Consider the following 14,128-nt stretch of genomic DNA (forward strand, 5'->3'; position numbering starts at 1 on the left):
ACCGGTTGCATCGTGGCTTGGTTCGGCAATTTGAGCGCCCTTGAGAGGAAAAGACTACAAAAAGTAGTAAACACTGCCCAGTCCATCATCGGTTCTGACCTTCCTTCCATTGAGGGGATTTATCGCAGTCGCTGCCTCAAAAAGGCTGGCAGTATCATCAAAGACCCACACCATCCTGGCCACACACTCATTTCCCTGCTGCCTTCAGGTAGAAGGTACAGGAGCCTGAAGACTGCAACAACCAGGTTCAGGAATAGCTACTTCCCCACAGCCATCAGGCTATTAAACCTGGCTCGGACAAAACTCTGATTATTAATAACCACTTTCTGTTATTTGCACTTTACCAGTTTATTTATTCATGTGTGTATATATTTATATCATGGTATATGGACACATTTATCTGTTTTGTAGTAAATGCCTACTATTTTCTGTGTGCTTAAGCAAAGCAAGAATTTCATTGTCCTATACAGGGACACATGACAATAAACTCACTTGAACTTGAACTTGTTTGGGTTTGGGTTTGGGTTTGGGTTGAGTAAAACACCTCTCTCTCGCCACCTGTCTCTCCCTATCCCTCTCTCTTTCTCTCTCTCTCCCCCCTCTCCTCTCCCCCCCCCCCCCCTCTCCCCTCCCCCCCCCCTCTCCTCTCCCCCCTCCCTCTCCTCTCCCCCCTCCTCTCCTCTCCCCCCTCCCTCTCCTCTCCCCCTCCCTCTCCTCTCCCCCCCCTCTCCTCTCCCCCTCCCTCTCCTCTCCCCCCTCCCTCTCCTCTCTCCCCCTCCCTCTCATCTCCCCCCCCTCCCTCTCCTCTCCCCCCTCCCTCTCCTCTCCCCCTCCCTCTCCTCTCCCCCCCCTCTCCTCTCCCCCTCTCCTCTCCTCCCCCCCCCCTCTCCTCTCCCCTCCCTCTCCTCTCTCCCCCTCCCTCTCCTCTCTCCCCCTCCCTCTCCTCTCCCTCCCTCCCTCTCCTCTCTCCCCCTCCCTCTCCTCTCCCCCCTCCCTCTCCCCCCCCTCTCCTCTCCCCCCCCTCTCTCCTCCCCTCCATCTCCTCTCCCCCCTCTCTCTCTCTCTCCCCTCTTTTTCTCCCCCTCCTCCACTCCATCCCCTCCCCCACCGTCCCTGCCCTAAACCCCCCTCCCCTCCACACATCCCTACCCCCTTCCCTCCACCCTCCCTTCCCCTCCCTGCTCCTCACCTCTCCCCCTCCCCTCATCTCACCCCCCTCTCAGCACACCCTCTCTCTCCCCCTCCCCCCCTCTCTCCTCCCCCCCTCCCCACTCTCTCCGCCCCCCGCTCCCCCCCCCTCTCTCTCTCTCCCCTCCTCCCCTCCCCCACCCTCCCTCCCTCCCCTAAACCCCCCTCCCCTCCACACATCCCTACCCCCTTCCCTCCACCCTCCCTTCCCCTCCCTGCTCCCCACCTCTCCCCCTCACCCCCCTCTCAGCACCCCCTCTCTCTCCCCCTCACTCTCACCCTCTCTCTCTTCTCCCCTCCTCCCCCACCTTTCCCCCCTCACCCACCCTCCCTCTTCTCCTCCTCTCCACCCCCTCTCCCTCTTGCCCCTCTATCTGTGTCTCTGTCTCTCTCTCTGTCTCTGCCCCTTCTCTCTCTGCCCTCACTCTCTACCCCCGCCCCCCCTCTCTAGGTGTGACTGCAAGTTGGGGGGGGGCTATGCGTCAGTAGATAGGGTGGTTATGGGGTAAAAGAAGCAAATTAATAATATTAATATAATATCAAGGGGGGGTAATTAGCGTGAGTGCGGGGGGAGGAGGGGGGATAGTTAGTGTGTGACACTGCATGCCGCCTCCCCCCCCACAACCGCACGTTGGGGGAACAGACCCAACGGGTCTGCACTTGGTCTAGTATATTACTATATTTATATACATACATTACCATTATTTTTATTGATTTTTCTTAGTGACGTTTGGTTCGGCGCCATTATTTTCCACCTACAATTTGCGCAATACGTAATATTTATTTTCAATTTCTGAAGCTGCAAATAAGGCCAAACCTCTGTTGTGTTGTGGGTGAGCGGATCTGCGAGTGGTGCTGAGGTGAAAAAGCAGATGACTTTATCCAGTACACCGCATTTCAGCTTTGTGGAGTGAGACACCAGTCAATGCGTTTGGAGCTGCAGGCAATTTTTATAAAGGTATAATCAAACAGCAGACTTGTAGAATTATGGATCGGTGGAAGTGAAAAAGAAGACTGCAATTTCACAGGAGGCTTCGACAGGCCATGTGCCTGCAATACTAACACTCTGTTTTTCTCTCTCTGCAGCTGTTATTTGGCCCATGTTTAGTTTAGTTTAGAGATACAGCATGGAAACAGGCCCTTCTGCCCACCGAGTCCACGGCGTCCATCTATCACCCGTTCATACTATCCCCATGTTGTTGGCTTCCTCATCTACTGTCTACACACTAGGTGGGGAATATACACAGGCCAGTTTTAGCAAAGGTATAATCAAACAGCAGGCATGGTGGCACAGCGTTAGAGTTGCTGCCTTACAGTGCCAGCGACCCAGGTTGTATCCTGACTATGGGTGCTGTCTATCTGGAGTTTACATGTGCTCCGGTTTCCTCCCACACTCCAAACACGTGCAGGTTTGTAATTACCAATAGGCTTCTGTAAATTGTCTTGTGAGTGTATGATAGAGCTGGTGTATGGATGATGGATGGGGACCCAGTAGGCCGAAGGACCTGTTTCCAGGCTGTATTTCTAAACTAATGATGTTACTTAACCTGCTGAAATTCTGCAGCAGTTTGTTTTTTGCTCCTATTCACAGATTGCAAGAAATTGAAATGCTGTTCACAGCTCCTGGTTGGAATCTGACATTCAGAATTCCAACTATATACATATGGATGCAAACTAAACCTAAATCAAATGGTAGTACTAAAAGTTTAAACTTTAGAGATATTTAGCATGGAAACAGGCCCTTTGGCCCACCGAGTCTGCGAAGCAGCGATCACCCCATAGGCGAGCTCTCTCCTACACACTTGGGACAATTTACAGTTTACAGAAGCCAATTAACCTACAAATCTGTACGTCTTTGGAATGTGGGAGGAAACCGGAGCACCCAGAGAAAACCCACATGGTCACAGGGAGAACAGCAAACTCTGTACAGACAGCACCCATAGTCAGAATCGACCTGGGTTTCTGGCGCAGTAAAGCAGTAGCTCTACCGCTGCCCAACAATGCCGCCCCAGTTTGGTTATTCACACAGCCTGCAAGAAAGTAAATGCTGTTTACACTCTGGCAGCCAGAATGTCAAGTACATATATGGATGCAAACTATGCAAAAATCAAATAGTAGTTCTAAGGTACATTATTATAAAAGAAAACATTGCATCAAGCTGTTTGCAGTACTCCTAATCACCCAGAAAGAGAGAAATAAAATTAGACCATCTCAGATTGGGAAATAAGCCAATAACAGCATAATAAAAAGGTTGGGAAAGTCACACAGAGACCTCATCACAGACGAACTCCAGGGGCCACATAACAGTATAAATATTATCAACTCTTGCAGAGCCAACAATATCATCTTGCGACTGGCCATATCAAGAATTCCTTCATGCTGTTTCCTGCAAGAAACTTGCATTTATACGACGATGTCCTCCGGAAAAACAAAACAAATATGAGCAATAAACCATAGGTTGAAGGTGAGGGGGGAATGATTTAATAGGAACCCATAGGGTAACTTTTTCACACAAAGGGCGGTGAGTATATGGAACGAGCTGACAGATGAGCGAGTTGTGGCAGGTACTGTCGCAATGTTTATGAAACAGACAGGTACATGGATTGAACAGGTTTTAAGGGATATGAGCCAAACACAGGCAGGTGGGACGAGTGAAGATGGGATATGCTGGCCGGTGTGGGCAAGTTGGCCGAAGGGCTTGTTCCTACACTGTACGACTCTGTGACTCTAATAAAGGACTTTATGCATTTGTTCTGAAATGTAACCTTTCCGTTAATTTTTTTTCCTTCTTGCTACCTGCCAGTGGAGCACGGATGAAGTAACTGACAATTCAAACAGGGTTCAATAGCACAGATGGTGGTTCTCCCTTATGTATTCCCACAATCTGCTTGGAGGTTACTAGTTCAAATCAAACGTAGGTCCACAAACAGTGGAGGAATTGACAAGCCCACATGAGGGAACCGCAGGAGGTCTGGAGGAAAATTACCAATTGATCACTTGCCACTGTAAATATATTAAAGCAGATTATCCCCTATTTTATCCTTCACTCTATCGTGAACAATTGAAGGTAGCTTGTGCAGGTTAAACTAAACTAAGTATCAACTTTGAATTCTGCCTTCCGCACCCCGCTTCTTTCTCTCCCTCCCCCCCCACTTTATTTCTATCCCTCACCCCCCCCCCCCCCCCTCAAGTAACTCAGTAGGTCAGGTAGCATCTCAGAAGAAAAGGAATAGGTGACCTTTCGGGTCGAGACCTTTCTTCGGACTGCGAGTCAGGGGAGAGGGAAACTAGAGGTGTGAGAAGGTACGAAGAACAAATGAAAGGTACTAAAAGAACAAATCAAAGCCAGAAACAATGATCAAGGAAAGTTGGAGCCCACAATGGTCCATTGTTGGCTGTGGAAAAGGTGACTACGACATACCTTTCTATCCCCAGGGTAGAAACGTCAAAGACTAGATGGCATAACTTGAAGGGCATGACTCCCACAGCTATCTAGTCTATATCTGCCACCACTCTCCTCCACCTAGCAGAGCTGGTCCTTACCCTTAACTTCTCCTTTGACTCCTCCCACTGCCTCCAAAGCCAAGGCATAGCAATGGGCACTCGATTTCCCCCCGAGCTATGTCTGCCTCTTTGTAGGGTACGTCGAACAATCACTGTTCCAGGCGTACACTAGCCCTATCCCCGAACTCTACCTCCGCTACATTGATGACTCCATCGTTACTACCTCCTGGACCCACTGACTTCATTAACTTTACTACTAATTTCCATTCTGCACTCACACATAGTGCGGGTGTCAGGGGTCATGGGGAGAAGGCAGGAGAATGGGGTTGAGAAGGAAAGGTAGTTCAGCCATGATTGAATGGCGGAGTAGACTTAATGGGCTGAAAGGCCCAATTCTGCTCCTATAACTTATAAACATAAACTTATGAGATGAGATCATAGAATCATAGGGCACAGAAGCAGGCCCTTAAGCCCAACTCATACATGCCAACCAAGACGTGAACCATTTGCCATACGTTTGGCCCATATCCCTCCAAACCTTTCCCTCCATAACGGTCACCACTAAGGAGTCACCATTCGGCATTTTGAGTTGGAACTTTTCTTCAGGCTCTGTAGAATGTTAAGACCAGATCCCCGCATCTGCATTTCCCTGTGTCTACTTTTCACATCCCTGCATGTGAGAGGTTGTTTCACAGTTTCACGGCAAAGAAAAGTCTCAAAAAGATTTTCCAGCCACTTCCACGAACACATCAACCTGGGATCATTCGATCATCTAGAAAATGGGTCTTGAAGTCATGTCCTTGCTGCTTGAATGCAAGAATCCATGACTTATGTTGATACTCATGCCCAACATGTAATTTTGTTTTTGCTTGTATACCACCAGTGACTGGAAGCCAGTATAGCGAGTATATAGTTTTACAGTGATGTCTACTGTGATAAATATATCAATGCATGTTCCCTATAACCCAATGGGTCACTTCAGTGATTTAGAGCATAGGAAATGCTCAGGCCATAAGTTACAGATATAGATTGGACTATGGAAAGCTTGGGGACTTGAACCCACAGTGAGGTAATTTCAAAACCCCAGTGTTGCAGTCATTCAGCTAGCAATTGGAAAAGTTATAATCATTCCCATCAAAGCGGCACGTCCAGAGTATGTTCCCCTATTTTAATCGATGACTTTCTCCTTATTGAACTCCAACCGATGCCCGAGGCATTAGCCTCAGCGCACATCAATTTCTCTCATTTATTTTTCGAGTCTCTGATACACTATCCATCAAAGAGATTTTTTTTTTTTTTTAAATGAGTATTTTCTGATGTAATTATATCCAATATAACTAGAGGTCCAACACCAATTTTCCGGTGACTCTGTGGTTCTGCCCCTCGTTGTAATCCGGGAAATCACCCAGAAAAAGTTGAGGCACGTCATATCCCCCATATGTCCCTGTTTTTAATTCCTGCATATGCCCCCCTCAGGAAAACCGCTCCTACCTTCACAAAGACCATCACAACCTGGCCTGATGGTGCATCTCAGCAGCTGCAGGACTGCTTCGACAGGACCAACTGGGATGTGTTTGAACACCGGGACCTGGAGGTGTTCACAGACAGTGTACTGTGTTACATTAAAAACTGCATGGACACGGTCACAGTGGACAAACGCATCCGGGTCTACCCCAACCAGAAGCCCTGGATGACCCGGGAGGTCCAGCGGCTGTTAAAGGAGAGGAACACCGCTTTTAGGTCTGGCGATAGGGCTTTATACAGCACGGCCCGAGCTAACCTGAAGAGAGGCATCAGAGAGGCCAAATCAGACTACAGGAGGAGGATAGAGGACCACCTGGACAGTAACAACAGCAGGCAGGTGTGGCAGGGGATCCAGTATCTCACCAACTACAAGACCAACTTTGGAGCTGCTGAAGGTGATGCCTCGTTGGCAGAGGAGCTGAACCTCTTCTTTGCTCGCTTTGAAGTGGAGCCACCCGAGACGGCCACATCACACCACATGGTCCACAGCAGCCTAACCCTCAAGATAGAGGAGCATGAGGTGAGGCGCACGCTGCGGGCCATCAATCCAAGGAAGGCTACTGGACCCGACGGCGTCTCTGGACGCGTGCTGAAGGACTGCGCAGACCAGCTGGCTGGAGTCTGTACGAGGATTTTCAACCAGTCTCTGGCCCAGTCCACTGTTCCACCCTGTCTGAAGTCCGCAACCATAGTCCCCTTGCCCAAAAACCCCCACATTTCCAGCCTCAACGACTACCGGCCAGTCGCACTCACACCAGTGGTGATGAAGTGCTTTGAAAAACTGGTCCGGGGTCATATCACATCACTCCTGCCCCGAAGCTTTGACCCCCACCAGTTTGCGTACAGAGCGAATAGATCCACAGAGGACGCTGTAGCCACAGCTCTCCATGCTGCACTGTCCCACCTGGAGCAGCGGGGGAGCTACGTGCGGATGCTCTTTGTGGACTACAGCTCTGCCTTTAATACCATCCTTCCCCTCAAACTGGGGGACTTGGGACTTCCACACTCCACCTGCATGTGGATAAATAGCTTCCTGTCGGGTCGCAGCCAGAGAGTCAGAGTGGGCCATCACACATCCACGGCCCTCAGCCTCAGTACCGGCTCTCCACAGGGCTGCGTGCTGAGCCCCCTGCTCTACACCATCTACACACATGACTGCACCCCCACCCACCACAGCAACACCATTGTCAAATTTGCGGATGACACTACGGTGGTGGGACTCATCTCCGGGGGGGACGAGTACGCCTACCGGGATGAGGCGGAGCAGCTGACAGTGTGGTGTGGAGAAAATAACCTGCTCCTCAACACCTTAAAGACAAAGGAAATAATAATAGACTTCAGGAAGAATAAAACGGACATGGTACCATTAATTATCAGAGGGGACTGTGTGGAGAGGGTGGCGGATTTCCGCTTCCTGGGAATCCATATTGAGGAGGACCTGACGTGGAGCGTGAACACCTCTGCGCTGCTGAAAAAGGTCCAGCAGAGACTGCACTTCCTGAGGGTGCTCAGGAAGAATAACATCACTCAGAGACTGCTGCTGTCCTTTTATCGGTGCTCCATTGAGAGCCTCCTAACATACTGTGTATGCGTATGGTACACCAGCTGCACAGTGGCTCAGAGGAAAGCGCTCCAGAGGGCCATTGACAACGCCCAGAGGATTGTCGGCTGCCCACTCCTTGCCTTGGAGGACTTACACAGTTCCCGCTGCATCAAAAAATCCCAGAGTATTATAAAGGACATTTCCCACCCCGGACACTCCCTGTTTGAACTGTTGCCGTCAGGCAGACGGTACAGATCTACAAGGACAAGGACAAACAGACTTAAAAACAGTTTTTACCCCACTGCTATAAAGGCACTAAATGTAGCCGCCAAGGAACGCAGGGGCGATACATCCTAAGGGACTGTGGTACACTGTGAAATCCACAGAAGGATGTAGGGTTGGGTGTTTATGCGTGCTATTTTCATGATATTTATTTTAGTTGTTTATCTTTTTTTTTAATATTTTACCTTGTATGTATCGTTAGCTTTTAGAAATGTTTGAATGGTGCACTGACTGGCTGACATTTTTAAATTTTGTTGTACATGGTTCATGTTACAATGACAATAAAGAAACTATTCTATTCTATTCTATCGCAATGTGTAAGAATCAATTGGACAGGTACATGGATGCGATGGGTTTGGAGGTATATGGGCCAAAGGCGGGCAGGCGGGACTAGTGTAAATGGGGCACGTTTGGTGATGTGGGCAATTTGGGCCAAAAGCCCAATTTCCACACTGTATGACTCCATGTCCCACTCTGCCGCACTCTCCCTCAACAGCAACGCCCCTACTGTGGACCAGCCAGACAGATTTACTGGCACCTCAATTCCACATCATTCAGGAGTTCCACCTCTTGCCATGGACATCAAGCGCTGATGGAAGATCATCAACTTGGTGAAAGGCGGTCTTTGGTCACCCCAAAAACGTTTGGCCTCCCAGCAAATCGAGATGTCCGTAAATGCCAGCTCCTTACACGCCACTATCGTATCTGCCTCCATCACAAACTCTTGGCATTGCGTTCCAGGCCCCCACAACTCTGTGTGTAAATGCTCCACACATCCCGATTAAACTTTCCCCCTCTCACTTTATACGTATGCCCAGTAGTGTTGGACATTTTCTACCCTGGGATAAACGTTCAGACTGTCTACCCTATCTACGCCTCTCAAAATGTTATATATTTCTATCAAGTCTCCCCTCAACCTCTGACGTTCCAGAGAAAACAATCCATGTCTGTCTAACCTCTCTCTCTCACTGAAACCCTCTAACCCAGGCAGCATTCTGGTAAACCTTCTCTGCACCCTCTCTAATTCCTCCACATCTTTCCTGTAATGAAGAGGATGAATGTTGGAGAGTAACATTCTGGAGAAGGGAGAAGGCTCTCGACCCAAAATGTCACCTATCCATGTTCTCCAGAGATGCTGCCTGACCCATTGAGTCACTCCAGCATTTTGTATCTTTTTTTTGCCCTATTCTGTGTCAGTTATGGGGCCTCAAGGTGTCAAATTGTAATATTGCCACTATCTTGTCACACTGAATCCATGACAATCGCAGAACATGTCAACCAAGGAAAATTATTTTAAACAACCGTACTAAAGAGTGTAACAATGTGTTAGAACAAGGTTATTTACCCTCCGGTTAAACATTGGGAATGCAATCATTCTGTGGATAGCCACAAACCATTAATGACTTTGATCATCTTAAGCTCAGCCACACTTATAACGTGGTTTTATTGACTTATAGCCGTATAAGCTCCTGTTCCTATAAAATGATTTTACTGGTTTTTGGAAAGCCATTAACCTATTTTTCTTTTACACAGGCATGTACTAATTAGCAAATTAACTGAAGTGCAACCTCTGAGCTATTGCCTTTTCTAACTGTTGGTAGATATTTTAATCTCCGTGACAACATTAATACAGATGCAAATAAGAAATTAGTCTAAACCATGCATCTTTAATGCATGTTATTGCTTAAAGCCATTACGTCTGCAAGCAGCGCCATGGGCGGCACGGTGGTGCAGCGGTAGAGTTGCTGCCTTACAGCGCCAGAGACCCGGGTTCGATCCTGACTACGGGTGCTGTCTGTACGGAGTTTGTATGTTCTCCCCATGACCTGCATGGGTTTTCTCCGGGAGCTCTGGTTTCCTCCCACACTCCAAAGACGTGCAGGTATGTAGGTTAATTGGCTTGGTAAAATTGTAAATTGTCCCTAGTGTGTGTTGGATAGTGTTAATGTTCGGGGTTCACTGGTCGATGTGGATTCGGTCGGCCGAAGGGCATGTTTCCGTGCTGTATCTCTAAACTAAAGTAAATTAAACTATTGCCTTTTCAGACTGTTGGCAGATATTTTAATCTCAGTGGCTACATTAATGCAATTAAGAAATTAGGCTGAACCATGCAACTTTAACCCGTGTTCTCACTTAAAGCCATTCCGTCTGCAAGCAGCCAACCCAATTGAGTTCTGAGTTTAGAGATACAACTCAGAAATAGGCCCTTCAGCCCATCGAGGCTGTGCCGACCAGTGATCACCCCATATACACCAATACTATCCTACACACTAGGGACAATTTACAATTTTTACTGAAGCCAATTAACCTACAAACCCATACATCTTTGGAATGTGAGAGTAAACCAGAGCTCCCGGAAAAAAACTACAAGGTCACAGGGAGAACGTACAAACTCCATACAGACAGCACCCGTAGTTAGAATCAAACCTGGGTCTCTGGCACTGTAAGGGAGCAACTCTACCGCTGTGCCACTGTGCCGCCGATTTATAGACGTAGACAATGTCCACGTATCACGCTAAATACCGTATTGAGGTACAGATGCAACAGCAGGCATCCAACACCATGTGCCTTCTCCACAGCTCTGGAACTGTTACGCTATAATGCTGAAGAACTGCACCCTGCTAGTTCTCTCTTCCCTCTACTTGTTGTACTGGTGTGTGAAAATAAAGACTTTCCACTGCATTTCAGTATACATGGCAACAATAAACCAATACCAGAGGACTCTTGCCTAGATTACTGTAATCGAGAACCAGAGGACATAGAGTTAAGGTGAGGGGGGAAAGATTTAATAGGAACCTGAGGAAAACCTTTTCACACAAAAGATGGTGGGTGTATGGAACGAGCTGCCAAAGAAGGTAGTTGAGGCAGGTACTATCGCAACATTTAAGAAACATTTAGACAGGTACAAGGCTAGGACAGGTTTAGAGGTATATGGGCCAAACACAGGCAGGTGGGACTAGTGTAGATGGGACATGATGACTGGTGTGGACGTTGGGCCGATGGGCCTGTTTCCACACTGTAAGACTCTATGACTCTAATACCAGTTCAACATGAACATAGAGCATAACCCAGTGCAGCACAGGAGTGGGGCCTTCTGACGACAACGTTTGTATCGAACCTGATGGCATTCATTTTGTTTAGCTAAGTTTATTGCTCTAATGACCGAGGTACAGTGAAAAGCCTTTGTTGCGAGCTAACCAGAGTGGAAAGACTATACATGATTACATTATACATGAGCCATCCACAGTGTACAGATACATGATAAAGGGAATAATGTTTAGTGCAAGATAAAGTCCAGTCAAGTCCGATTAGATGATCCATATGCCACTTTTCCTTGCACTTCCATGTGTCTATCTAAAAAAAGCCTCTTAAATGTCACTATCAAATCTGCCTCCACCACCACCACCCCTGACAATACGTCCCAGGCCCCCACCACACTCTGTGTAATATACTTGCCCCACACATCTCCATTAAACTTTCCCCCCTCACCTTATAGCTATGCTCACTTATGTTGGACGTTTCAACCCTGGGGAAAAGGTTCAGACTGTCTACCCTGTCTATGGATTTTATAATTGTATATACTTCTTAGTTTATTATTGTCACGCTTATTATATATTATAGTTTACATTATTGTCATGTAGTGAAAAGTGCTATCCAGTCAAAGAAAAGACTATACATAAATACAATCAAGCCGTCCACAATGCACATATAAAGGCTAAAGGGTAACACATTTAGGGGAAATATATAACACTGAAGTGCAATAAAGTCTAAGATAATTCAAAGGTGTCCAATGATGTAGATGGGCAGACAGGACAGCACTCCAGCTGATGAGAGGATGGTTCAGTTGCCTGATAACAGCTGGGAAGAAACTATCCCTGAATCTGGAGGTGTGCATTTTCAAACTTCTGTACCTCCTGCCTAATGAGAGAAGGGAGAAGAGGGAGTGACCGTGGCTAGACTGGTCCTTGATTAGGCTGGTGACCATGCCACGGTAGCGTGAAACGTAGATGGAGTCATTGGAAGGGAGGCTGGTTTATGTGTTGGTCTGGGCTACGTCCACAACTCTTGTGGTATTGGGTGGAGCATGTTTCCAACCCTGACCATGACAGTTAGAGGAATGATAACAGCAGCAAAGTCAGAAAGTCAAGTGTCTTGAAGGAGGTGTATTCCCACAACATACCTCACAGAGGTGAAATAGCCAGAATTAAAATTCACACCAGCTACTGCTGGAATATTTTTCAAAACAAAAATTTTGGCCACTATTGCATTATTTTGATCACTTAACTTGTCTATTCTATAGGACTAAAATGAAGCAGTTCACCTCCCCGAAGTAATACATTGCATGAAATGCTTTTGATATGTTACATTAAGGCTTACTATTAATTCACTTTACCACACATTAGTCACAACTGAAATGTTGTAACTGCAAAAATTTCTAATGTCTGTTTATCTGCAACTGACTAACTCACCAAATGATAATGTAACATAATTAATATATTTTCAGTTATAAACCAGAGATGGCTCAGTATTAATAATAAAACCTATTTGTTCTAAAGTGAAATGAAGTCAATTATTTTCCTCAGGAAGTGATTAAGTGAACCACAAATGAATTAATATATAGAACCAAAGTCTAACACAAGCTCAATGAAGAACACTTCATCTCATGACTAAGCCATCTCTGGTTTAGAACTGAAAATATATTAATTATGGTAAATTATCATTTGATCAGTTGACAAGTTGCAAATAATCAGAATCTTTTACTATTGTAAAACTGCTTCCATCCACACTCATTACCAGATTGAAAAGTTTCAGACAATCAGCAATTCAAGCTTTATATATCCCAAATTGCAGATGCTGGTTTAAAAAAAACTAAGTGCTGGAATAACTCAGCAGATCAGTCAGCATCTCTGGGAGACGTGGAAGGCGACGTTTCGGGCCGAATGGGAAGAAGGGTCCCGACCCGAAATGTTGTCTATCCAAGTCTTTCAGAGATGCTGCCTGACCCACTGAGCTACACCAGATTTTGTTTTTATTCATTTTATTGTTCACTATTGACTTTCTTTCAGATTTGATTTATCTTTTCTGATGTATACCTCCTGTTATAAACCGGCCTTCACCATTCACCTTAAGCTGCCTCACAGCACCAGAGACCTGGGTTCGATCCTGACCTCAGGGTGCTGTCTATGCAGAGTTTGTACGTTGTAGACAATAGACAATAGACAATAGGTGCAGGAGTAGGCCATTCGGCCCTTCAAGCCTGCACCGCCATTCAATATGATCATGGCTGATCATCCAACTCAGTATCCCGTACCTGCCTTCTCTCCATACCCTCTGATCCCCTTAGCTACAAGGGCCACATCTAACTCCCTCTTAAATATAGCCAATGAACTGGCCTCGACTACCCTCTGTGGCAGAGAGTTCCAGAGATTCACCACTCTCTGTGTGAAAAAAGTTCTTCTCATCTCGGTTTTAAAGGATTTCCCCCTTATCCTTAAGCTGTGACCCCTTGTCCTGGACTTCCCCAACATCGGGAGCAATCTTCCTGCATCTAGCCTGTCCAACCCCTTAAGAATTTTATAAGTTTCTAGAAGATCCCCTCTCAATCTCCTAAATTCTAGAGGGTATAAACCAAGTCTATCCAGTCTTTCTTCATAAGACAGTCCTGACATCCCAGGAATCAGTCTGGTGAACCTTCTCTGCACTCCCTCTATGGCAATAATGTCCTTCCTCAGATATCCCCTGACTCCGTTATTTTTAAGAGCCCTATCAAGCTCTCTCTTGAAAGCATCCAGAGAACCTGCCTCCACCGCCCTCTGAGGCAGAGAATTCCACAGACTCACCACTCTCTGTGAGAAAAAGTGTTTCCTCGTCTCCGTTCTAAATGGCTAACTCCTTATTCTTAAACTGTGGCCCCTGGTTATGGGCTCCCCCAACATCGGGAACATGTTTCCTGCCTCTAGCGTGTCCAAGCCCTTAACAATCTGATATGTTTCAATGAGATACCCTCTCATCCTTCTAAAACTCCAGAGTGTACAAGCCCAGCTGCTCCATTCTCTCAGCATATGACAGTCCCGCCATTCCGGGAAT

The 14,128-nt window shown here is 46.8% G+C and overlaps 1 protein-coding gene across 5 annotated transcripts in view; it reads right to left on the reverse strand.

The window, feature by feature from the left end:
- The window catches only part of LOC116981189 (VPS10 domain-containing receptor SorCS1-like), a 720,890-nt gene that overhangs the window by 631,550 nt on the left and 75,212 nt on the right, over nucleotides 1-14,128 (reverse strand). The gene's annotated exons all lie outside the window — the stretch shown is intronic.

This window comes from Amblyraja radiata, chromosome 15 (assembly GCF_010909765.2).
Source record: "Amblyraja radiata isolate CabotCenter1 chromosome 15, sAmbRad1.1.pri, whole genome shotgun sequence".
In the NCBI taxonomy this organism is placed as follows: domain Eukaryota; kingdom Metazoa; phylum Chordata; class Chondrichthyes; order Rajiformes; family Rajidae; genus Amblyraja; species Amblyraja radiata.